Source organism: Acinonyx jubatus, chromosome A3, assembly GCF_027475565.1.
Source record: "Acinonyx jubatus isolate Ajub_Pintada_27869175 chromosome A3, VMU_Ajub_asm_v1.0, whole genome shotgun sequence".
Classification (NCBI taxonomy): domain Eukaryota; kingdom Metazoa; phylum Chordata; class Mammalia; order Carnivora; family Felidae; genus Acinonyx; species Acinonyx jubatus.
The window spans coordinates 105,141,911-105,168,782 of NC_069388.1; the positions used below are offsets into that span (position 1 = coordinate 105,141,911).

Consider the following 26,872-nt stretch of genomic DNA (forward strand, 5'->3'; position numbering starts at 1 on the left):
GAAATCCTCTCTATGACAAAGAGTTCAGTACATGTCAATATAGGACCTTAACCTTTTTTAATAACTTCGTTTTTGTCCTAACATATATTAAAAGTACAATCAAAACACTGTGAGGTGCAGATATAATAATAGACAGATCAGTGGGACAGAGTATAAAGTCCCCAATGACAAAGAATGAATACAGATTTAAAATTAAATAAATTATTTCACATAAAAGGCAAAAAATAAGTTTTCGACAAATTATGTTAGAACAATTGTCTAGCCATTAAAGAAAAAAAGTGTTAGACTTGTATACTCTACATCAAAATAAATCTCAGAGGTATTAAAAATATAAAGGCTAAAAAACAAAACTATAAAAGTGCCAGGGATAACATGGCTGATTACTTTTGTTATCTTCAGGTATAGATTTGGCAAGTATTCTCAAAAAAATATACAGATATCAAGACGATGAGCTAGGACAGGCCTCAGAGGCTGGTGTGGATTCAGTTCAAGCTAGGGGTGTATGCATATAGCCCTGCATTGTCTCTCTTGGTTCCTCATGGAGACGTGTTTGCAGTCAGTGGGCCATGCTTCTGGCCCAGAGTGGGATGTGCACCAGGTAGAAAGGGCATGATCCTCCCTCATGACCTTTGATGTGAATGCCTGGGAGCAAGAACATAGCAGAACTCAAGTCTACACATTATTACCAATTGCCTTGTCCAACCACAGAACCACGCACTCGCATTTATTACTGTGCCTTGGCCTCCACAAAGGGAATATTGATATACTGAAATATACAGAAAAATTTAAAAACCTTCCATATACCAAAACATTCATAACAATAAAATTTGGAAGTATTTCTTAAAGTATCTGTGTCCAGTAGGTTTTGAAGGTAAAATCAGTTCCTCCATCACTGCCAATCTAGAAGAGTTGCATAACATAAAATCTAAAATTTCAAAGTCTAACAGAATTTGTTTAATGTTTTACTCCTTCAAACAAATATCATGACCTTTTCAGAGATCTTTAATATAATACTTTCCCATTTTTCTTGATAAATGCTGTCATTCTTCTGTTCAACACATGTTTATTTAACACTCTTTCACTTTTTTTAATGTCTATTTCTTTTCGAGAGAAAGACAGAGACAGAATGAGTGGGAGACACAGAATCCGAAGCAGGCTCCATGCTCTGAGCTGTCAGCACAGAGCCCGACACGGGACTCGAACTCATGAACTGTGAGATCATGAAGTGAGCCAAAGTCAGACGCTTAACTGACTGAACCACCCAGGTGCCCCCTAACCTTCTTTCAAAGACATCTTATCAGCACTCCTTTCAAAGACTCCTTGAAACTGGGTAATTTGTAAGGTTCACATTTCCCTCCTATGCTGAGCATCAAGATGCCGCATCTTCCCAACATGATCTCATGAGGATCTCCCCTTTGTCATAAGACAAATCTGGGAGCAAATCAGTTATGAGAAAGGTGGTAATTTTGGTGTGTTAATAACTAGGGTGTAGTGGTTTCCAACCTTCCCCTCCTGTGTCCAGCAGTAACGTTCTGCAAACAACAGTCTGGTTCAAAATTAGTATGGTCATCATCTTTGTATCCTGGGTTTGAATCTCATTTTCCAGGGGAAAAAATAATATCAGCCTCTCTATAGAAGGAGAATTTCAGACTATGAACGTTGCCTTTAAGAATGGAAGTCAGCTTTTTTGTCCCCTGATCTTATTGTTCTCACGCTCCTGAAAACCAAAGCGAATAAGACTTTTTCTAGTGTTAATAAATTTGGTAGTTTTTTTTTTTAATTTTTTTTTAACGTTTATTCATTATTGAGACAGAGAGAGACAGAGCATGAACGGGGGAGGGTCACAGAGAGAGGGAGACACAGAATCTGAAACAGGCTCCAGGCTCTGAGCTGTCAGCACAGAGCCCGACGCGGGGCTCGAACCCACGGACCGTAAGATCATGACCTGAGCCGAAGTCGGATGCTTAACCGACCGAGCCACCCAGGCGCCCCAAATTTGGTAGTTTTCAAATACGTGTTGACACTTCATATTATTTTGTTGCTTCAGACTTTGGTAAACGTTACCTACATCATAAAATAATGATTTCTGTGGAAACTAATTATGGTTAGAAAATAGTATGCTGATGTAAATGATTCTGAGTTTTTCTTAAAGGCACATTTTGTAACGATAAAAATATTAATTTTAATTAAGACTTAAAAAATCTTCCCATTTTTCCTATCCTCTGTGAAAAATAGTTGTAGACACACACAGAGATGTAAATTATAAAAAGTTATTTCTGAATTTTCTTCTAAAAGCTAAACACACTCAATACTTTTGTTTAGTGAGATGTTATTTGTACAGTTGAAATCTCTGGTTGGTGGTATTATCTCCCCTTGGATGCCTAATGGACATCTCACCATTATCTCGTCCAAAGGAAAGTTTGGTTCTCCCTAAAACCTGTTCCTTCCACAGTCTTTCCTGTTTCAGAAAATAATACCATCACTCACACACTTCTTGCAGGCAATATAGTGGTCAACCTTGATCTCTCTCTCTTCTTCCCTCAACTCCTATCCAATTCATAAGCAAGTCTTGTGGGTTCTACCTCAAAAGTACATTTTGAGTCAGGTCACTTTTGTTTCTTCACTATGCTCCCAAGCCACTAACATCTGGGATGGGACTCATATGATGCTTTCTGAACTGATCTTTCTGCTTTACTCTTTCCCATGTAATCTACGCTGCACACAATAGTCAGAATAATGTATTAAAATTTAGATTACATTATAATATTAAATAATCATTGAGAGTTTACTATGTGAGAACACTGTTGTAAGCATTTTACTTTAAAAATTTTTCTCTCCTCAGGGGTACCTAGGTGGCTGAACTGGTTAAGTGTCCAACTTCAGCTCAGGTCATGATCTCAAGGTTCATGAGTTCAAACCAGGCATGGGGCTTTGGAGCCTGGAGCCTGCTTTGGATTCTGTGTCTCACTCTTTTTCTGCCCCTCCCCTGCTCATGCTCTGTCTCTCTCAAAAATAAATAAACTTTTAAAAAATTATAAAAGAAAGAAATAAAAATAAATAAAAATTTTCTCCCCAAAACAACACCAATGTTAAGTCCCATTTTACATATGTGGAAACTGAACTATGTAAAGGTTCAACAGTTGCCCAAATTCAACAATTGGTATTTCAATGTTTATTTATCTTGAGGTGGGAGGGGCAGAGAGAGAGGGAGAGAGAAAGAATCCCAAGCAGGCTCCTCTCTGTCAGCACGCAGCCTGAGGTAGGTCTCGATCCCATGAACCATGAGATCATGACCTGAGCCGAAATCAAGAGCTGGATGCTTAACTCACTGAGCCACCAGGTGCCCAAAACACCTGGTATTTCATACCCAGGCAGTCTAACACTACAGCTCATACCACTAAGTACTACATCAATGTTCTCTGAACATACTATTCTCCTTTTTAAAGTTCTCCAAATGGCTTCCATCTCACTCTTGCTAAAATCCAGTCTTTATAAGGATATCATAAAAGAAGCATGTCTTCCACAGAGCCAAGCACACAATATGTATTTAATAAATGTGATTGTCATCTCCATGTCAAAGATTGCTATGTTATTCCCAAAGACTACTAAGAGCAGATTCTCACTAAATGTTCCATGAGTTGAAAGCCAGAACAAATCATTCATTAAGCATCTACAAATAAAGGTCATGTATAAGGGAGGCTGATATCCACATTCTTTAAGTTCTTCATGTTTTCTGGCTATATATATATATATATATATATATATATATATGGAGGATCTAAGCCACATACAAATGTCTCATAATACAATATTTTCCCCAGAACACAGAATGGATTTAAATCATCTACTATAACCAGGAAAGAAGGTACATACTAAAAATTTTTGAGGAAGCAAGGGGTGAAATCAGTTTTGTATTTACTCTTATTTTTTAATCTTTAGGTATATAAGTTGCCTTCAGTGCATTATGTGTAATTTTATTTTTCTATTTAAATTAAAACTGCACATAGACACATATACATGTACACACACACACACACACACACACACACACATACATTGTTAAGGTTTTAAATAGGCTTAATTGCATTCTGACTGTCAACACACATCTCCCTAAACTGATTTTACACTTAAGTTCTCTAAAAAGAGGTGATTTGGGGATATTTAAGAAAAGATTCCTGGATTTGTTAGCTGTTTAATTAGGCCCAGTATTTGTGTTAATTGGCTGGAATACATTTAAGCCTGTAGAACCTAACTCTGGAAGGGTAAAGAACGCAATTGCAGCTTGAAAGAAATGTACTGCAAACCATAGAGCTCTCCATGGTCCTGCCCCCGATGCATCTCTCATGCATCCATGCATCTCGGACAGTGAAAGCTGACATTTGTCTGGCCACCTAGAGATAAATTGAATCTGACTGCCTTAGTTTAACAGTTACAGCTACAGCACCCAGGTGCCTTAAACTATAATGTCATTCATCTGGTCCATAACGTATCTTCAAGTAATCTCATCTGCCTACTTCTTAATTGTATATAGTAATCTATTGTATGAATAATTTATGAACAACACTCTAGTAAAACTGTTGAGAGAGCAATTATGAATAAGACTAGATATCTTTTCTGATTAAGTGTGTGCAATAGTGCACATAATAAGATATACATACAAATAACTGTATTTTAGTGAGGAGAACACTAAGTAAAAACAAAACAAATTTTAATAGAGCAATGCACAAAATATGTGGAGACACAAACATACATAAATTTCTGGAAGAATAACATACAAAGATGAAAATGGTGGACATTTGTGTGCTTAGGTACAGAGAATTCCTATCCAACAATGAAGTTTTTGTATATTTTTATTTTTAACATCTTTAACATTTTGGAAGTCATAAATCCTTAAAAAACAAAAATCACATAAACATATGAAATTTACATCAGACCCAATATGCACAAAGACTAAGAGACACTTTGATAAAACATAGAGTACTTCTTTTTCTATATGACCAGACCACTGTTTATTAACATTCCAAAGACTTGAATTCTAGATTTTGTTCTACCACTTTCTGCCTGCATGCTTCTCTTGATCCTAGTTTTCTTATCTTTAAATTGAGACAGTTGGACCAGCATTTTAGTTTAGATGACCTACAGAGCTCTGAGTTAAAATGTGCTCTGTAAATACTTCTTTTAATAATGTTTCTAATCAAACAACCCTGATATCTGATAGATTATCAAAGACACATGGAATTCTTAAAGTTCTAATATGTTTCAAAACTTAATTTCTAAAATATACATCAAAATAATGTAATAAAATGTTTAAATGAATATAACGTAAGAATTTCATAAGAAATTTTATATACAACACAAAAAAGTTAAGAAAGTAATAAAAGAATCAGTGATTTAGTGATCAGCAACTTGATCAAAATTGAATTTTCTTAATTTTATTAACTAATACATTTATTACTTTACATTACTAAATACATTTATTTACTTTTTTTAATTTTAGAGAAAGAGTGTGAGCAGGGGAGAGAGGCAGAGGGAGAGAGAGAGAGAGAGAATCTTAAGGAAGCTTGATGCTCAGTGCAGAGCCTGAGGTGGGGCTCGATCCCACGACCCTGGGATCATGACCTGAGCTGAAATCAAGAGTTGGACGCTCAACCACCTGAGCCACCCAGGTGCCCCTGTATCTACCACTTTAAAAAGATAATGGAGCATATTATCCAAATTATGACAAATATATCACTCTTTCTCTGTTTTTTTTTTTAATTAGAATTAAGAGGTTGCAGTAATAAACATTGTCCCCGTGGAAATTTCATACAATTTTTTGCCCAGAAGTTGCCAGTGTTCTTGAAGTTAACTGGTGTACTTGTTCCCTAGGGCAGCCACAACAAAATACCATAGACTGGGTGGCTTAAGCAACATAAATTTATTACTCACAGTTCTGGAGGCTAGAAGTCAAATGTCAAGGTGTCAGCAGGTTTGGCTTCTCCTGAGGGCTCTCTCCTTAGTTTGCAGATGACTGTCTTCTTGTTCTGCTCTCACATAGCCATTCTCCACATCCCTAATATCTCTCTGTGTGTCCCAGTCTCCTCTGCCTATCAGACCACCAGTCAAATTGATTAGGTCCTATTCTAATGGCTTTAACTTAATCACCTCTTTAAAACCCTATCTCCAAATACTGTCACATTTCGAGATACAAGGGTTAGGACTTCAACACATGAAGTATGAGGTAGTGAGGGAGGGACAAAATTCAGCCCATAATAACTGGGAAAGAAGGCAGGGGGTTCTCAGTAGTCACTCGATAGCCCAGATTTCAGAATGTGTCTCTACACAGTTGTGTGTGCTGTCCACAGAAGCAGATATGCTATTCACGTTTTCCAGAAGCTAAACCTTCAGTTTTCTGCTGCTTTGGCTTCACTGCTTAGTGTGGAAGAAAATCTGAACATTTCTCTTTAACTCCATTTTAATTTCTTCTTAAGCATTTTTTTTTATCGATCCCCCTATTTTTAATCCCAGTTTCATTGCCATTTCCAAAGTTAACAGGTGCTATCAACCTTTGCATGTTTGGGTTGTTACATGGTATTTAATTGGTTGCTTCTTGGTTTACTCTCCTGCTGGCTGGATCAGATTTCCAAAGCTTCTTGAGTCCAAGACCATTTTGGCCACCTGCTTTTTAGCTTTGGAAACTTTATGAGCCTTAAGTCCTCTCCCATTTTTTTGTCTTTGATTTGTTCATTTTGTAAAAATCCTTTCCCTGGCTGACACTGAAGTGACATTTCTAGAGGGAATAAATATTTGTGTTCAACCTGCCATCTTACATCAGAGCTTACATTATAAAATTTGTGAGAATCTTTTACTGAAATGGAGATTATTCATAGCATTCAGATTTATTACACAATATGTATTTGTAAGATTACGGCTACATTTGCTATTCAATGCATATTGTAAAGTTTGCCTCACAATGAAGACAGGGTGGTTTTTCCATTCTCTTCTGTAGTTATTTTTCTTGCTTATTTTCTGTGGTTGTTAAAATTCAGTTCTAAGTGAAGAAGCCAGCATGCATTCAACTGTCAAGGAATTGGTTGTCATCTAGCACAACTTTCTATTTAATTGTATGGTATACTAATTACAGAGTAATTTAATTGTATTTTATAATATTGATAAATAAAGTTGCTCTCAGAGAAAGTTTTAAAAACAAGATTAAATGGATAGTTTTCCATCTGAAACTGTATTAATATTTAATAAGTGCTTATTGAGAATATTAATAAGGGGGCTAAAAACTTTTTATACTTTTAAAATATTTACTTGTGTTTTACAAATTATTTTCACAGTTGGAAGTGTCAAAATTCAAAAAAAATTAGTACCTAACTGAAGGAGCAGTCAGTATATTTTGTTCACAGTTGTATTGTATAGTCTGTTTGTACCAATCTGGGATATATGTATATGAATGATTTGGTGATCTAATTCTGGAGTTTGCTTGGATTTCTCCTGAAGTGTTTCCTGAGATTATTTTCAAAGATAAATATTTGAGGTCATGATTCCAGACCAGAAATAACACACAGCATGATAATACATATTTAAATCAATAAACTGCATGAATTGTGGCATTGATTTTCAGGATATAGCTTGGTCTTAACTCAAAGCTGTCTTCCTTGCAAGATGCATAATTTAATTTTGAAATTTCACATGGTTAGCCTGAAAACTACCAGCTGTGAAAGCATAAAAATTATGTGTTTCAATAAAGCAAATCAAACTTTTTCAAAACTGCCATGGCAACTTAATTCTAAAAAGATGATTCATTTTGGCTAAGAAAATTAAAACTATTTTAATTATTATTAAATAATTAAATAATATAATCTAATGCATGATAATATATACAAGTTACAATGTAATTATAACAATTAGAGATATACCTGCATATAAGTCATATGTTATATATAGAAAGAAATAGAGAGAGAGAGAGAGGCAAAGAGAAGAAAGACATTAGTGAAAAGCCTGTCTTGCTGTGTGCCCGGAAGCCAGGTAAATTGAGGGAATGGTAGATAAGAAGGAAGGGGTAATACAGACACTCTCTTAAGTTACTAGCAAAGCAAACATTTTGGAAAAACCCTGCTGTGAAAACAATGCCTGGAACATGCTGTTATTATAGATACAGAGATATTAATGTGATGAAAGCCAAGAAATTGTGATCTTGTTTGGAAAATCACATTGAATACTGCATATTATTGTCAAGAAGGAAAAAATACCACGTGTATTTTTTTTCTTTTTGAATTCTAAAAACTATTTTGCTAATCCCAATTAAAGAATCTTAATGTAAAGTTCCAGTTTTTATTTTTAAGCTATTTGTATTTTCTAATACCATATTCAGGATGAGAGAATTTGGATACATCTGCTCCCTTTTTCTTTCTTTTTTTCTTTCTTTCTTTCTGGCCAAAAATATGGCTCCAGGATTTTTAAATAAGAATTTCCACATGAAGATGAGAATGTTAATAACATGCTGGAACAATTTTGTTCACTTTCTTCTTCCATCCAGATTGATTCAAGGAAATAGGCATTAGAACTTTAAAAATCATGCTCACATTTAGATGATTATTTATTGAATACTGGGCAAGGTCTGTCTAGGGACAAGGACAACTTTGGCTCTAGCAGTGACTTCTGAAAAGCATCCAGGAAAATGTTCAGAAATAAATAAATGGTGTGTTATAAAATTCTCCAAGATGGCTCAGTACATGATATGTTATATAACTATGTATTTTCACACCAACATTCCTGTGGTCGCACGAACGGCAGAACATTGTGGGGATAAAGCTTGATGTGTGCTGAGACTGACATTTCTATCACAAGGGTAATTTTCTGTGCCAGACATTTAAATTTCCATAAAATTAGGCCATTTGATGAGCTCCTCAAAACCACTTCTGGGTCCAAAATGGCGTGTCCTTTAATTAGATAAACAGATAGTATTTTCATTTTTACATAAACTTAAATCTTATTTATAGACAGCATCCATAATTTGAAAATCGGTGAGTAACAGGCATGAGCTATTTGTGAGTGGGCACATTTTCACATCTTATTTATACTGTATGTTCCCCAATGTTTTACTTGCGAGCTCAGAACAAATGAAACCATCAGGCAGTGTCCCGTACTTGTCATGATTTCTTTTCCAAGCCACTCATTGATAGGAGCTCTTGTACTAAGCCATATATACACGCCAAATTAAAGAAAAAAGTTAATCATCTTGCACACATCATCTTTTAGCCAACATGCTTCACTGGATGTATTCATGCCTTGACGCATATTTGGAGAATTTGGAAAATGAGTCCCTGAACTGATTTCCATTCTTTGGTAGTCTTTGCTTCTACACTGTCAAGGTGGGCAAATGGGGGAGTAAAACAACACTTTGGTGGCAGAAAATAAGTAGAATAAATTGGATTTCAAAGAAATAGAATAGCACATTAATGAGTGTCAGATTATGGAAGTCTAAAAAAATTATCGATGACTATTTTTTGAAGATTGTGTGAATATTGCAAAAAGAAGCCAGAAGTCTTATTTATATCTATGCTATTGGCAATGCTCATGTTTATTATGAAAATGTTTAAACACTGACCTTTTCTTGGATTCTATCAGTCTCTCATTCTTGAAAAGCGGTTGATGTGGTGTAGCACGCATGAGAATGAAGAGATTTAAAAACCAAAATTAAAAATCAGAGTGACTTTTTTTTAATTTTGATGTTTATTTATATTTGAGAGAGGGAGGCAGAGTGCGAGGAGAGGGGCAGAGAACAAGGGAACACAGAATCCAAAGCCGGCTCCAGGCTCTGAACTGTCAGCACAAAGCCCAAAGCGGGGCTTGAACTCACGAACCGTGAGATCATGACCTGATCCAAAGTCAGATGCTTAACCGACTGAGCCACCCAGGCACTCCACAGTGACTTTTTAATATAGACTCTATAGGGCCCAGCTTGTGTGTCTGAGGCCATTCAAAAGGCAACGTATATTTAAAAAAAAAAAAAAAAAGGCAATGCATAATTATACCCAGGAAAAGAGAAAAGAGAAGTTACATTGGGAAGGGGAGAAATAGGCTAAGAAACAAGGTTTCAAAATTAAGACAAAATTTTAGAAAATGTACATGTCTCTTTTTAATGTTTGTTTTTGTACCTAAGGGGAAGAAAAATGGAAAGCTGTGAGGAAGTAAGGTCATCACGAGGAGAAAGTCACCGAAGTGCCTCGGCTTCCCTGGATTCTAGATGCTACAGCAGTGGAGGAAAAAAAGTCCTCCAAAGCTAGGACTCGGGACTCTCTTCCTTATGCTTCCTGCCTAACTGGGGTCGAAGATCTGGGGCCACCCAGATGCAGTACGACTGTGAGTGGGAAGTGCTTTGAGTTCTTTAGAGAGCTATGTTTTATAAATACTGTTATTATTCAAGCTATTATGAAAGCCGAGCCCTGGTTTTCACTGATGTGTTCCTGGAGGTAGTGGGTGGGCAGCAACCCACTCTACTATCCTGCCAGAGGCGCTTAACCTCCTCCTTACTTCCCTCCAAGCAGGGCATCTCACTTCTGTTGTTTTTAGTTCCCTTGCTTCCTCAGGGAGCTCACCCTCCCACTTCTCACAGAAGGTCAATCCCCAGAGAGGGAGCCAATCAGGCAGGAAATCTCAGAAGAACAAATCACAGTAGCAATGTTAGTAAAAATAGCTGGATTTAGCCCATGATCACTTTTTTTAAAGAGAGTTTGCCTGGTGCACGTATTCATTACTGTACGTCTCTCCCCCACGCTGCAGGAGCCCAAAGGTGTCAGTTGGCAAGGAGTTTAAATCTTCCTCGGGGATCCTTACAGTTCCTGCAGCTACCTTCTAACCACCTGCCGCGGGCAATGGATGAGCCCTGATCAATTGTAGCCCATCTCCATTTATTCATGTACGTTTTGGCACATGTGCAATTCCTGTATACCTAAGGCAGTCCATCTTATAGAAACATTTTTGGAGTCATTTGGGTTTTTTGTCTCTCTTAAAATAAGTGTTTGAAATTACAGTTATGGATGTCCACAATTTAACGTCCTCCCACACATATTTTAATTGTAGCTTGTACCTAGGAAGTTCAGAATCATAGCGGAAGCATATATGGACATTGAAAAAAATTATGCTGGTAGGGTTGGTTTCCATTAGAATATCTGGAAGGAGAAATTCTCAACCAAAGATTCAAGATTGATGTTGAACTCTGCCATATTTGTCACACTGCAGTTTTTAGAATTGGATTTTTCTAGGAGCGCCTGGGTGGCTCAGTCGGTTGAGCTTCTGACTTCAGCTTAGGTCATGATCTCACAGTCTGTGAGTTCGAGCCCTGCGTCGGGCTCCGTGCTGACAGCTCAGAGCCTGGAGCCTGCTTCAGATTCTATGTGTCCTTCTCTCTCTGACCCTCCCTCGCTCATGCTCTGTATCTCTCTGTCTCAAAAATAAAATAAAACATTTAAAAAAACCAATTTAAGTAGAATTGGATTTTTCTAAGTTCCAGACACTCTGAGATCATTATTTCAAACAGCACCCAAAAATGCATGGAATTAGTCTCCTCATTGTGAGTTAAGTAACATAGTACAAAATTGTTCACAGAATCGTATTTGTATAATGAGCACCAAGGTGCATGAGAAGACAGGTTTTGGAGGTCATCTGCCCTAGCCTTCTCTGTCACAGATGGAGGAACTGATGGCCAAAAAAGGTTCAGTCTCTTCTGAATGACACTCAGTTTGTGGCAGAGCATGGACCAAAGTCAAGGTTTTCTGAGTGAATTCTGTTCACTATGCCTTCCATTGATACTCTATTAGTTGTATCACTTTTGAGAACCAGGAGAAAAATTTCTAAATGAAAATGCAAATGTTGGTGTTAAATTAAAACAGCTAAGTTAAATGTAAAGATATAGGAACTCTTTAGTTCGTCTACGGTTATAGGGTAATATATTTTTATGACAACACATATAAGATGATTGGACTGATTTGAAAATACATAAAAAAACAGAAAAAATAAATACAGAAAAAATATACATAAATAAAATCACCTCCCAGAGCGAACAACTAGCATTTTGATGTAGTTCTTTCTAGTTTTCTCTTGCATTCTTTTCCCATAAGTACGTGTGAAGATGTTTATTCATCTGTACATGTGCAAACCTATAAATAACAGACGATACTGGAAAACAATTTTATATATTCATTCTTTCCTTTAGCTTTGGTCATAAACATTTTTCCATGGCTTTCTGCAGTTTAAAAATATTTTAAAATAATATACACATTATGTCTCATTTGGACAAAATTTCAAACCACCTCCCTCAAGGTATTCTGTATTTTATATTTATATATAAATAAATATTTTTGTCTGCTTTTCTGATTTTTTTTTTCTTTTTCCAGCGGGGAGATAGCACCTCATAGGGAAAAATACCACAGACCCTAAAGAGAAATTAATTTGTATTTACAAAGAAGTCTAAAACCGTCCAATGCACATTTGTTTTCTATTTTGATTTCTGTGGTGGTTTCTACCCAAGTCTTCAAATCAGAATGGAACCCAAGGCAGAATGATTATTCTTCTTCTCTTATGAGGAGACAGAAATGGCTATAATGGGACTCTTATGGCTGATAGGATGATGGGATAAACATCTTGTAGTGTCAAATCAACAAAAAAGAATTGGCTGTGGAATCTGGAAAAATAGCTAGCTCAGTGCACTAATAAACCAGGGAAAGAAAAGAAATTTTGAGACAGATTTGAAATCTGCTTATGCAAACTGAAAAAAATGGTATTTATGGTGTCAACAAAAGTGTCATTGCCTCTACAATACGCCAAACATGGGATTAGGTGGCAGGAACAAACATGTACATAAGACATGATTCCACTTCTCAAATGGCTCGCATCCTGATATGACATACCTAACATATACACCAGTGACTACTCTAACATTCCAGTCCAATAATGATATTTGGAATGACAAAGGAATGGAATGATGCAAAGTGGTGTGGAAAGGCAGAGGAATGGTCAATTCAATTAATGATCAATTAACTTTGACCCACACAGAATACTTCTAAGAAAGAGAGAGTCTTAAATTACTACCTTATTGCTAAGAGATAGGATGTTCCACAATGAAACTATTATGAATAGATAATAGGTCGTGTGCTGGAGGAAAAACAGAAGAGTCATTCAGTCATTTCTTCCACAAAAATGTATAGAATACATGTCATATGTCAGGCACTATTCCAGACATTACTAACAGAGCTGTGAACCAGACAATGAAAGCCCTGGCCTTCTGGAGTGAGAGAGAAAGTCTGGAGTCTGGAACTCAAGGTTAATTTTTGATCTAGATGTATAACTTTGAGAGTGACACATCAGCACAAAGATTTTTACTTAAAACCACAGCAGTAGGTAAGATCATCTAGAAAGTGAGGGAAAGCAGAAGGAGAAAAGGGAGAAAACGTGAACCTCAGAGATGTAAAAGTTAGGAAGAAAAGACAAAGGTGTAGAGACTGAGAAGAAACGGTCAGTGAATAACTTCAGGAAATGTCCGGGAAAACCATGACCATGAGGAATCCCAGAAGACAGATGAAGAAGTGTTTCAAGAAAGAGGGAGAGACCGATGGAGTCAAATGTGAGTTTATCAACTGAGACAAGGGCAGAGAATTTACCATTGGATTTAGCAATGATGAAGTCATTAGTGACCTGAAGATTTATTTTGGTGGACTTTATATATATATAATTGTAAATAAAATCACTTTCCAGAGGGATCTTATTCTCTAAACAAGGCAGAAATTGTAGAGCATCAAATGATATTGAAAATTTAGAGTGTTTAATATTGGATTTGATAAAATTGCTGTCATTGAAGACATTGACAAGGGGATTTTCACTAGGGTGTTGAGAAAGAAAGCTTGATTAGTTTAAGACAAAATAGGAGGTGAGGCCCTAAAGACAATAAAGAGAATGGAAAATAATTTCATGGATTCTCCTACAGGGGAGAAGAGAGTGCAAAGATTCAAAAAGATAAGACAGAGGGTCCCTAGTTTCCCTGGTTTCAACCATTGCTTCTGTTTTCTGGTGTTGTTGTTTTTTTTTCTCCTTTCCTCCATTTTGTTAAACCTCTCACACCCGAACCTTGTCTAACCAACAAACCACAGGCTTACCGAACAGCTCTTGAAAAAAACTGTTCTGACAGTTATTGGGATGTCATTGTGCCAACCACACCAGCTAGTAGGAATGACAAACTGGAACAATCTTCCACTGTCCCAACAGCAAGTTTTACAGGTGTTGGAGATGAAAGCTGCTACCTGAGCCAAACCACATGTCCCCCTCTCTTATCCTTTCCCTACAAAATCCTGCTTTGGCTCTGAGTAACCTGGTCATGCAACCTGATGTGCAGCAGGTGTGTCTTTAACCTTTACTTGAGTTACTTAAACTAGTTTTTCCCTTGGCAATAGAAATGTGGCAGTAACTGAAGAGAAATCGGCCCTCCAGAGAGGCATGTGTAAATAAAAGCCATTCCTGCTTGTTTCTACTGAAAACAACCCCTACTCTAAAGAGGGAAAGACTCATGATGTGTTTGTAACAGGAGTGGATAATTGCAGGAGAAATGATCGTGTGCCCAAGAACAGATGGGATCCAGTAGAAAGGTGAAAAGTAGAAAGGAGCAAGGACTTAGGAAAGGAGAGAACACCAATGCAGACCATAAGAGGATGTGGTCATGGGAAGATAAGGGAATACTCTTCTGATGTCTTCTAGTTGCTGAGTGAAACCAGAAAAGTCACCGCATAAGAACAAGGAGAGAGGAGGGGAGTGTTGGCAGAGGAGGCCAAAGGGGGGAAGAGAAGGTAAGAAGTGGTGTATGTGTATCATTAATACATGATTTATTGGATTGTGATCCTGGAACGAGGGCTTGTAAATTGCCAGGGCGATGTGATGAAATTGAAAGGCAATGCTAGGATTCCATTTGAGATGGTGTGCTGGGGGAACATAATTTAGATTCAGATAGCAAATGGCATTAAAAGAAGCATTTAAATGTTATTTTCTAACCAATGAGGACATATGATTTTTAAACAAGTGCCCACAAGATCAATAAACCTTATGATAATTTTTGACAATAATTTATTCTTAAACATATTTATATAATCTACTCTGTAAAATATTAATGATCATTACTGTGAGGGTAAAAAAATAAATGATTTGTATAAATGCATACTTAATGATTGCTTTTAAAGTTTGGCTCTATAGTAATTTACAAGCCAAATAAACTGCTTTTAATGTATTAACTGTATATTATTTTCTCATATATTCCCTTACATGCTATTAGCAAGTAGGAGTATTTGGAAACAAATTAAACCCTATATTTCTCATGAAGTGTGTTTCAAAGCACGATGCGTTCTGACTACAAAAATAACACATGCAATTATTGATAATTTGGGAAGTAAAAAAAAATTGCAATGAAGAAAAGTAAAAATTACCGGTAATTCTAAACACAGGTATAATAATGTAAAATTACAGTGTATTTTATTATATCCATATATCACCATTTACTTCATTGGTTATAGAAGTTATTTACAGGTGCAAACCGTATTTATAAAGGACTTTTTTAATAAAAATTGAAGGAGTGGGAAGGAAGGCTGTATAATTGCGACCCAAGAGCAGATACTTTTGAAAACTACAGCAAATTAGACAAATAAAGGATGTCAAATTATGCCACCAGTATCCCAAGATGTACATTTTATCATGGCCTTCTAGAATGCAGCTCATCTCTCTACCTTCCCCCACATTAAGACTCCCACATGAGCTGGACCCAAATCAGGAATAAGCCTTGATTCGCTCTGAATCAGAGCAAAACATGTATTATATTACTTTGGGAAACCTCAGATCATATAAAACCAGGTCAGGTTAACCATATGGCCGTGTTTTTTAAGCTCGCTGCAAGTCCTTTTTATCAATGCAGTTTATTATCGTGGCAGGGGAAGGTTTTCTGAGTCAGAAAATGTGCATTGAACTAGGCCAGAGTTTGGATATTTTGAAAAATATTTTTAAATTAAAGCATTATATATAAAATGAAGCAAAGTGGTTTAAAATAACAGTTGAAACTACCTTCTCTCTTTAAAAAGAGTAATCACTGAACCCACAGGATTTGAAGAAAAAGAGACATAAGGAAAAATAAATTCCCATCAAAATCACTTAGTCTCAAGGTAACTATGTCCATGTTTAAAATCTTAGGACAAAACAACACTGAAGTTTTCCTGTGTTTTTTGGCCTTACGATGAAATCTGATATACCAAGGCAATCTGTTTGTTTGTGGATTTTTCCCCTCATTGGTCAAAATCACAAATTCATGAAGTACAGAGATAGTAAGATCAACATGTGCCTGGAAAAAAATGAGTTCAGAGAACGACTCATCGAAAAGTAAAATAAAGATTTCAAGTTAATTGCATCTTGCTTCATTATCACCCCGCTGAAGAAGTTGGTAGCCAAGAATGAAGATAATAAGCAATTGCTGGAAAATGGCAGAAAAAAACCAACATTTCCTTTCTCTTCTAGAGAGCATCCTCCTAGTTATAGTTGCTGGACCCATGCTCGGGCCTTATCCCAGGGTTGACCTATTAGGAATGGGGCCAGTCTCCTGAAGAGTATTAAACCCAGTGATCGGTCAGCCACAGAATGATAAAGTGACTTGTCAAAAGATGTGGGAATGTGAAGAAATCAAGCAATAGGGAGAGTTTTGGTTTTAGTAGACTCTAAAAGAATGTTGGGATTTTGGACTGAGTTTTAGCAGGAAACCAGTAGAGTGATTTTTAGGAGCAGGGACTAGTCACAGGCAGCAAGGCCAGATCTAATTCCTTAAATAAACCAAGGAGATGAATTCAATCTACAGTTCTAGAGGGGTCATGTGATGGGGCAGGGGCTCCTGCAGGCAAGATAGACAACTCAGAGAAAGAAAAGTTTAGATGGAGATTAAGTCTTGATAAAACTTAAGAAGTGAAGAGTCTATAGGTGGTTTTGTCTTATGATTCAGTAAGTTTAAAAATAATTAAAAATTAACAAGAGTAGTACTTGGAAATTAAGAAATATTTGTGATAGCTCTTGAGTCAGAAAGGAAATCAAATGTGAAATTTTAAAGCATCTATAAATCAATTAAGAGAATAAATATAGGTTCATACTTCATGTTAAAAATTACAGAGAAAATAGTAACAGTCTTCAGCAGTAAAGAAAAACAGACAAATGATACAAAAAAATTAAGAAGAAAGAGTTGATAAAGATAAGAACTGAGGGGTACCTGGGTGGCTCAATCGGTTAAGGGTCTGACGTCGGCGAGGGTCATGATCTCATAGTTTGTGAGTTCGAGCCCTGTGTGGGGCTCTGTGCTGACAGCTCAGAGCCTGGAGCCTGCCTTGGATTCTGTGTCTCCCTCTCTCTCTGCCCCTCCCCTGCTTGCATTCTGTCTCTGTCTCTGTCTCTGTCTCTCTCTCTCAAAAATAAGTAACAATTAAAAAAAATTAAAGATAGGACCTGAAATAAACAGAAAATGAGCAAGTCAATTAAACATTGATTTTTGAATATTTGAATTAAATATATGAATTATATAAACCTCTTTAAAATCTGATTAAAGAAAATACAGGGGTAGAAAAGTAGACAAGTGTGTAAATATTTTCTTAAAGGTGTAACACATATCCTAATGAAAGCAGTAGAACTAGGGGATCTCATTATCTGTAAATCTACTTGAAACTCTAAAGGAAATAGGTGATTTCACGGCAAAACATAAATTATCCAAATTAACTCAAGAAGTGAAAGAACTGGAATATGTTAATTTCCATGAAAAACTTGGAAAGGTCATCAACATTCTAAACATGTAAAAGACCCCAGGACAAGATATGTTCACAATTGAACTTCGTTTAACTGTTAAATAAAAAATCATTCCAAAGGTATTAAAACTTCCAGTCAAAAGTGAATGGAAAGCTGTGCAATTCATTTTATAAAGCCAACATACATCAGATTAAAAACTTGTTAGAGTACCAAAAAAGTGCTATTTACCTACATCTCTTGTGAATACAGAAATAGAAACGTTTTTTTTTTTTTAATTTCAAATCGAATCTTGCAAAGTATCTACAGATCATTGCAGTAAGATCAGGAAAGGCTAGTTCCAGAAATGTTACTGGGTGAAACAATAAGAAATTGATCAATATAATTTATTATATATGTATTCCAAACAAAGAAAAATATGATCATGTAAATAGAAGACATGAATCAAAATACATGAGTGTTATTCTCACTCATTCCTGCTTCCCAAACTGTCCCTCCCTTTGCTAAGGAAATGTCCTGCATTTACCTTTCTTGGGAAGGTAAAAGTTTCAAGTTAACAATGTATGACTGCTTCAACTCATTTATCATCTAATTGGCTCCAACATTCTCCTAAACCAAGTTATTTATTTTTAACAGCATTAATTTAAATGTTTGTAATAGCACTAAGAATATTGAAGTTGTTAAAATGAAACACTTAGAGGCGAGCCTGGGTGGCTCGGTCGGTTAGGCATTCGAGTTCTGCTCAGGCCATCATCTCTCTGTTCATGGGTTTGAGCCCGTGTTCAACTCTGTGCTGACAGCTCAGAGCCTGGAGACTGCTTCAGATTCTGTGTCTCCCTCTCTCTCTGGCCCTCTCCCTGCCCCCTCACGTTCTGAGAGAGAGAAGGAGACATAGAATCCCAAGCAGGCTCCAGGCTCTGAGCTGTCAGCACAGAGCCCGATTTGGGCACGAACCCACGGACCACGAGATCATGACCTGAGCCAAAGTCGGATGCTTAACCAACTGAGCCACCCAGGTGCCCCACATTAAAAAGATTTTCAAATGAAACACTTAGAATCGTCTTGAAAGGTTTAAAATAGATAGCATTATTATATATCATGTCATTTTGTCTTGTTTTTTTTTCCTTGTGTCACTGTGTGATTTGTAGCCAAACATCATTTTCTTCTTTTTATAAACCAAGAAAACACACTTTTGATTACTTGAAATCTAAAATATGTTCTATGACAGAGTCTGCTCTTTTTAGGAAGGTTCCTAACTATTCACTGATTAAAATTTAGAAGATCCTTCTTTTTTGAGAGAAAGAGAGAAATCAGTCCTAGTCTACCTTTTCTTGTGTTTGTAATGTATGTTTCTTGGCTTTGGGGTGAAGATCACGCCTTCATTTATCTTTTACAGCATCTGAAAGACTGATTTAAAAAAAAAAACTTCTTTTCCTCCAGACTGGTCCATAAATGTGCTTTAAATCTGGAGTGAAATTGTGACGGACTTGGAAGTATTCTGTTTGTAATTTATTTCATTTGTACACTCTTTTTTTAACTTGTGAATTACAATATACAAAAGATTTTACACAGACACATGCATAAGAAACAGATATATAGTCTAAAGAAGATTTATAAAGCAAATGCCCGTGAAAACACCACTTGAGAAATGGATATAGGGCTTAATCTCTCTTCAAAATAATCAAGTGGAAAAGAAATTTCTTCAAAGCATGCATTAACTATAGCAATGCTCTTTTATGAATTTCGGATTTTTTTGAAACCTGATATAGAATAAACACTTGAAAATATATCACAGGTGCCTCAGAAAAACATGTTATGTTACAGAGTTTTATACATGTCTTTGAAGCAAACCTTATTAATTTTAGTAATTAAGAGCTGCTCTTCCCGCCCCCCCTTCCCCCATCTTGCTCACTCCCACTGACTGTAATCTAAGTTTGTGAATGCTTTAGAATGAATGTTTGTAGATTTACAGGGTTAGGCAAAATTTTTTTGTTCAACAGACTATAATGATAGGTTGAAAACAAGCATGTGCTGAGAAGGCTGTGAGGTAATTTGCAAAGTATTTGCTGGACATTTTTCACATATAATATCACAGGGAAATTATGCGGAATGATCTGTTTCTCACATTTGACATTGGCTTCAGGACCTCAGTTGGTTGCATTTGTTAATGCCCCGGAATTCCATGACCAGCTGAGGAGGTTGCTGAGTATATAACAGATCTGGGGTAGAACAGGGCACATGCACTGTATTTAGTTCAGCCACAAACCTGTAAAACTTGCCTTGCTTTGCACTGTTAAGGCTATCAGATTCTTTATCCTACTGGTGATTAACATGAAAACTGCTTTAAGACCTTGAGTTACTTATTTAAGAATTAATTTCCCCCGCCTCTCTTCTCATTATCTTAGATTATCTTCAGGTTGAAGACTGGAGTCTGTATGCATTTCCTTTGCTGACGGTACAAAGAGAGGAACCGGAGCTAGGGCTCTGAGTAGTTGTGGTTGATGGGCTTGGTGTTTGCTTTTCCTTCTGAAATTGTTTTTAAAACTTTGCAAGGGTGTTCAGTAGACCTATTTGTTGTGTTTGTATGGGTATTTCCCACAGACTTCCTGTAATCCTTTCCAATTCAGGATGACAATGACATGCATGGAACCTTCTCCAGACAGAGATAATCAGGCCTCAGAAGTTCAATTTCCTTCACTACCTGCCTCTCCCTCTCCGGGAGCTTTCCCCAGTCCTTTCCCAGGTACGTGATGATGAAATGATAGGTAAGCATGTGGGTTTTGGTTCGATGAGGTTCTTCTTCCATGGTGGAGAAGGATCTTATTTATAATAGTCATTCTCCCTCTCCTCCTTTCTTTTTGCCAGGTCTTTTATTCCTACTGGGAATAATTAGCTCTGGGCAATTAGGATTCATAGTTAGCTCCCTCTAGCCAGCTTCCCATTCTGGAAAAAGCTGATGGCAAGCCACAGCAATTTTCTGACTCTGGGAAGTTGCTGAGTTGACCTAGCACGGCTTTTGCACTAAGCGAATTATCTGCATATTTTCTCCAAGCTTTTCTATACACCCTGCCTTTCAGCTGGTCTCCAAACTGGGGAATCGTTAGTGAGATTTTTAAATTGTGCCCACTTATCTTCACCTCCACCATGTATTCTTTCTTTGAGAAGAAATATGGGCAAAGAGTAGTAACCACTGTAAACACATCGGTCATTTTTTTTTTTTTCCTGGAAAACCATTTTTCAAAGACTATAGTATGGAGCTATTTTCTTTCTTTTGTTGATTGCTGGTTCAGAGTAATTATTATTTTACTTTTTTTTTAATTTTGAAGGAGAATCTATGATTTAGCCTTACTTGATCATATAGAAGCATCATTGCGTTACGTCAACTTTCAAAATCGTGCTTTTTTGGAGTTCAGTATAAATGTCTGACAATATCCAGTCATCTAAATTCCAGAAGGGATGTGGTAGTCAGGCTTCTGAGAATGAGTCTCGATAGCCCTTACTTTTTATAATTCTCTCCTCTGTGACACAATGGGATATCTCTCCCATGACTATATATGTTACCTGGAAAAGGGATTTTACAGATATAATTAAGGTTATAGTTCAATTGACCCAGTTTCCTTAAGATAGGGAGGTTAGACCTGGGTGGGCCAGGTCTAATGAGGTAAGCCCTTAAAAATAGATTTTTTCTGTGGCTGGTGGCTAAATAGGAAGTCAAAGAGATTTCAGTCATGAAAAGGACTTGATGGACCATTACTGGTTGGAAGATGGAGGGGGGCTATGTGAGAAGGGATGCCAATGGCATCACAGAGCCAAAAGTGTCCCCTGGCTCACAACCAGTGAGGAAAAAAGGACTTCAGACCTACAGGCCCAAGGAATTGGGTTCTGTCAACAATCTGAGTGAGCCTGGTAATGGACTCTTCCCCCAGAGCCTCCACATAAGAACCTAATCTGGCCGCAATTTTGATTTCAACCTTGTGAGAACCGGAGCAGGGAACCCCACGTGAGCCTACCCAGACTTCTGACCTACAGAACTTGAACTAATAAACAGGTTGTGTTTTAAGCCACTAAATTTGGGTACTTTTCTGTACAACAACAGAAAACAAATACCCATTCAAGACAGTCTGCAAGGACCCTTGCAAGGCACACAACTATTCCTGGAGAAATATTTTACTGTCCGAAAGATGCTACGCACCAGCTCCCTATGCCATGTGACCACATTCACTTCCAGTGTTTTGTAATTTCCACTCTCCCTTAGTGATTCTGTTAAAAACTTTTCCCCCACACCAGCCTTTACCCTGATCCACCCACCTTAATTTCCATCAACCCTCTGTTTAGATTTCTAGCTCACTGGGAATTGGCCTCATCCTTTTTCCTCCCTTTTTGGGCCCTATACGTTCCTATTTCTTGCTTGTTATTTTTTTCCCCTCTGCCCCATAGCTCTGTTGAATAGGGGAGTATTGGTTTCTTTTGTCACTTTTCCATAAATTTCATTTCTCTTATAAATAATTAATCTTATACTCTGATAATATATACAAAACAACTGTGGGTATTTAAGGAAAATTGCAGTGAAGCCCAGCAGGTATTACTTTTACAAACAAAGCAGAACTTTTTATGAGTTTAAAATAAACATTTCTAGCAATAGATATATAGAGCTAATTTTACTCAATAAGAAAATATTTAAATCCTTCAAATTGTTCAAATAGGTAGTTAGGATTCTCCATGAGACATTGTCTTCATCATTCCCTATGCCTACATTATTCAGTTCCGTAACTTTTTTTTTAAACTAGGCAAACATCATACTCTGGGAAAATGTTTCTGAGTGGGAAAAGAAATTGCAATGAAAACAAAACAAAGGAAATAGTAAATTACCACATCTCTGGCCCCTTTCTTTCTTTCCTCCAATACAATTTACAACATTGTTTAAATAGGGAGTACAAATAAATGTATAAAGATCACAGACACATATGGGAAAGGAATAAAGCAAGTACAAGGAGGAAATATTTTTATTTGCTACCAAAAAATTGTCTTACCAAGTCTGGAGAATTAGTTCTTAAAGGAAAAAATAACAGATCTAATCGACAAACAGGCATATGGGAAAAAGTGAGGTTTCTGAGAGCTGACTCATTTTTGAAATCCGTTTGTGTAAACAAAAGTTATTCCATGGGTTTTTTGTTCTTTAAAATTAATTCTGTATTATTCTTAAAAAGGTTAAGTGTGGAAACATCGTTCATTTAAAGAAGCGCAATTATGTTTTACAAAAATAATATCCGTGTATTTTATTTTCCTTGACTGCAATACTGTTGGAGTCATAGGATATTATAGCTGATGTGAGGCACTATAAGGAAATATTTTATAGAAACGCATACTAACATTCTGATTTCTCTCCAATATGTCCTGCACTATGCCAATACCAATCTGCAATAAAAATTCACAAGGACAGACTGTGTTGACAGAATGGTACTTGGGAAGGAAATTTAGACATATGAAGCACAATTTGTTTGGAACAAAAAAAAATGTTGCAAAATAATTTTAGTTGGTATCAAAAATGAGACAAATTGGCAAACTTATCTGAAAGATTTCTATCTTAGAACTGTTGATAATTAAAGCTGGGAACCTTAAAAGTCATTAAGGTGCCGCCTCTTATATGCAGGGCAATCCAAATTACATGCAGCAGATCACCTACAAGGAGAGTTCTCGAATCTAAAGTACGTGATCATTTCACACATTACTTCTTAGTATCCTTTAAAGGTCTTTTTCAAACTATAGGCCATCTTTCCTAGCCAGGGTACACTGGAGAGGAAAACTATGTGGAAAACTATACCTGGATCAAAAGAGGATATAAGCCATGTAGAAATCTACAGAAAAATCAGTTATGTGTTAACTCCTTCATTTATTCAGCACTCCATCAGGCACTTAGATTACATGGATAATTCTGTTGCCATGAAGTGATGAATCTAGTATAACTTAAATGTGTGTGTTTCATTCTCCTCTTAGATTAAAAAAAACCATAAGAGCAAAGGTTAACTGATTCAAGTTTGTCTGGACACAAAGCTCAAGAGGAATGTGTGTTATTCTGTGTTACATTTGTATATCTTCAATCATTTGTTTATAAGTTGATATGCACCATCACTTATGAACTTCTAAAGGGGAGAGAACATAGTTATTTAATTCTCTTAGTATAGTGTTATGATGAAATGAAAGCCCATTAAGTGAATTTATGTTTTTATGCAACTGTCTTTGGTTGGTTTGGTTTTAGAGGCAAAAAGAAATGTCAGCTGTTGAAACTTTGCCATTCTTTGTCTTTGGATAACAGTCATCATTTTACATAGACATTAGCCTAACTAATTTTACTGGGGATTTTCACATTTCCTCAACAAATGTTCAGTGACATTTCGAGCATCCTACTAGTGTCTCCTCTATAGCCATGTCTGACGGCTGTAGACACAGGATTGTCTTCAATTAAGGTCTAATTTATTTCTCCTAATATATTGCTCTTTTTACTAGAAGTACATAAAGATAAATAGAATATGCTGCCTGTACTTGAGGACTGCATAGCCCATTGAGGACGATAGACAAGTTAATGTAATATTAAACAAACGGAACATTTGCCATGGGACCTTTAATCTTAGTGCATAATGGCTAAAATTTGAGCCATACATGTATTGGATAAAAGAGCTAATTTTTTATATAATTTAATTTAAAATTCTGTCTTGTTGTTCTTACATCTATGCACCCTTCCTTGATAAATTGAGAGTTACCTTTACCTCTTTTAGAGTTGCTCTTCAATTTTAACATGCAGCAAAATTCTTCAACAAAAATACTGTATTTCTTGGGAAGATGATGGCATTTAATGATGAACTCCTGGCATGTACTCAATTGTTCGAAATGTGAAAGCTTCGAAATGTGAAAGCATTTTTTAACTTAAAAAAATAAGTCAAAAGACTATATAGCAGAGCAAAGTTCATATAAAACAATAGGTTATCTAGATGGTGTTTTATCATCTATCATATTACTTTGATATTTAAGGACTTATTGGTGATATTTAGTGCCACTCACTGGTTGATTCAAAGAAATCTCTCCTGTCTGTCTCTTTCTCTTTAAAGATCAGTCTTATCTTACACAATACACAAAAATAAACTCAAAATGGATTAAAGACTTAAATGTAAAACATGAAACCATGAAACACCCAGAAGAAAACTTTGGCAGTAAACTCCTTGACACTGGTCTTGGCAATGATTTTTGGATTTGACAACAAAAGCAAAGATAATAAAAGCCAAAATCATCAAGGGGAACTACACTAAACTAAAAAGTTTCTGTATAGCAAAGGAAACCATCAACAAAATGAAAAAGTGATATAAGGAAAAGGCAAATTATCGAGGAGAAAATATTTACAAACAACACATCCAATAAGGGACAAATAACCAAAATATACAAGGAACTCATATAACTCAATAATAAAAAATAAAAAACAAATTGGGGCACCTGGGTGGCTCAGTCAGTTGAGTGTCCGACTCTTGATTTTGGATCAGGTCATGATCCCAGGGTCATGGGATCGAGCCCAGAGTCGGGGATTCATTTTACATTATACTTCTCTTTGAAAAGCACTAGTTGCATTAACGGAAATGATCTTTTTCACATTATTATCTTTGTGATCTAGTTAAGGATTGATGGTATTCACTCATGCAGCAGAGGTGAAATATGAGTCTCACCGACTCAGTGTGGTTTCTCAAGCTCAAAATGTAGCAATGTCAGTGTGATGGCAAGAGACTCCAGTAAAAAGTGAAAATGCAGATGTTTTGCAAACTTTCATCTGGAACTTTTATCACTGGAACAATAATTTCCAAATTTGAGTTTAGATAAAGGTTTGCTATCAGAAAATAACGTTTTCCTCTGAACATATAGGTGGCATTTTTGCATTAATATTAAAATTCTAAATTAGCAATATATCATATAAATGATAGGACCAGTATCACACACAGCATATTTCCTCTTTGTTTAGGATAATATTACTAATATTTTGCAGTGTATCTTCTCATTCTTTGTGTCTCTATTTCTACTACTCTATTCCCTAAGCACACTAAAATGGGCAGTAGGAATAGTTGGTAGATAATAGAGAAGAATGATACTTATGCACACACAAACACAATACAATGGGGTTAATTTATTTCGTGAATAATTCATGCATAATATATTGACGACTACCCAAAATACTTCTTAGAAATTTAGAAAACATAATCTCAAGGTTTTCTATTTATTTCTTTATTATTATCATTATTAGTAGTATTAGTATTAGTATTTTGTATTTTAGAGAGAAAGAGGGCATGCAAGCAGGGGAGAGAAGCAGAGGGAGAGAGAGAGAAAATCTTAAGCAGGCTCCATGCTCCATGCAGAGCCTGACACAGGGCTTTATCCCATGACACTGGGATCATGACCTGAGCCAAAATCAAGAGTTGGCTGCTCAACTGACTGAGCCACCCAGGTGCCCTTCTGCTTATTTCTGATAGTGCATAAGTCATGTATGCGTAAGTCATGTATGCTACTGAGACAGCAGACAGAACCAACATAGTAAAATAAAATAAAATAAAATAAATTTCATGATTTGATATGAATCTGAAGTATAGAATATAGCATGGCTCCCTAATGATTAACTTCATTAGATTAACTTCATCTAGGTAGGTCAGTTCCAGACCTAGCTTTATATAAAAATTAAGTTTCCAAGCTCAGCCTATGTTTGTGATTTCTTACCCACCAAAAAATTACCAGGAATGATTCATAACTAGATTGAATAAATGGATCCAAGATGGAAATACACTCATTTCCATGAAAGTGATGATGGCAGATGATTCATTTTCTTACTAGTTCCTAAGTGTATAATTGGCCTTGTTAATAAAAATGAAATACGATAAACCCATTGCTGTATACTCTATAGGCTTATGCTCATTATTTTTCTATATGGGTATGCAATGCCAACCATAACCAGGACGTAGGTAACATCAGACATGAATAGGTTTCCTGAGACAAAAACAGATCAGTCATCAGAAAAAAAAATGGACTATGATTTTTACTATTGTGTAGTAAAGAATAT

At 36.3% G+C, this 26,872-nt stretch overlaps 1 long non-coding RNA gene across 1 annotated transcript in view; it reads left to right on the plus strand.

The window, feature by feature from the left end:
• Positions 1-20,913, plus strand: part of LOC128311268 (uncharacterized) — a 99,506-nt gene extending 78,593 nt beyond the window's left edge. The window contains exons 2-3 of the long non-coding RNA XR_008289499.1: positions 10,151-14,822; positions 20,389-20,913. This is a non-coding gene — a long non-coding RNA (uncharacterized LOC128311268). The remainder of the gene's footprint in view (positions 1-10,150; positions 14,823-20,388) is intronic.
• Positions 20,914-26,872: the final 5,959 nt, after the last annotated feature.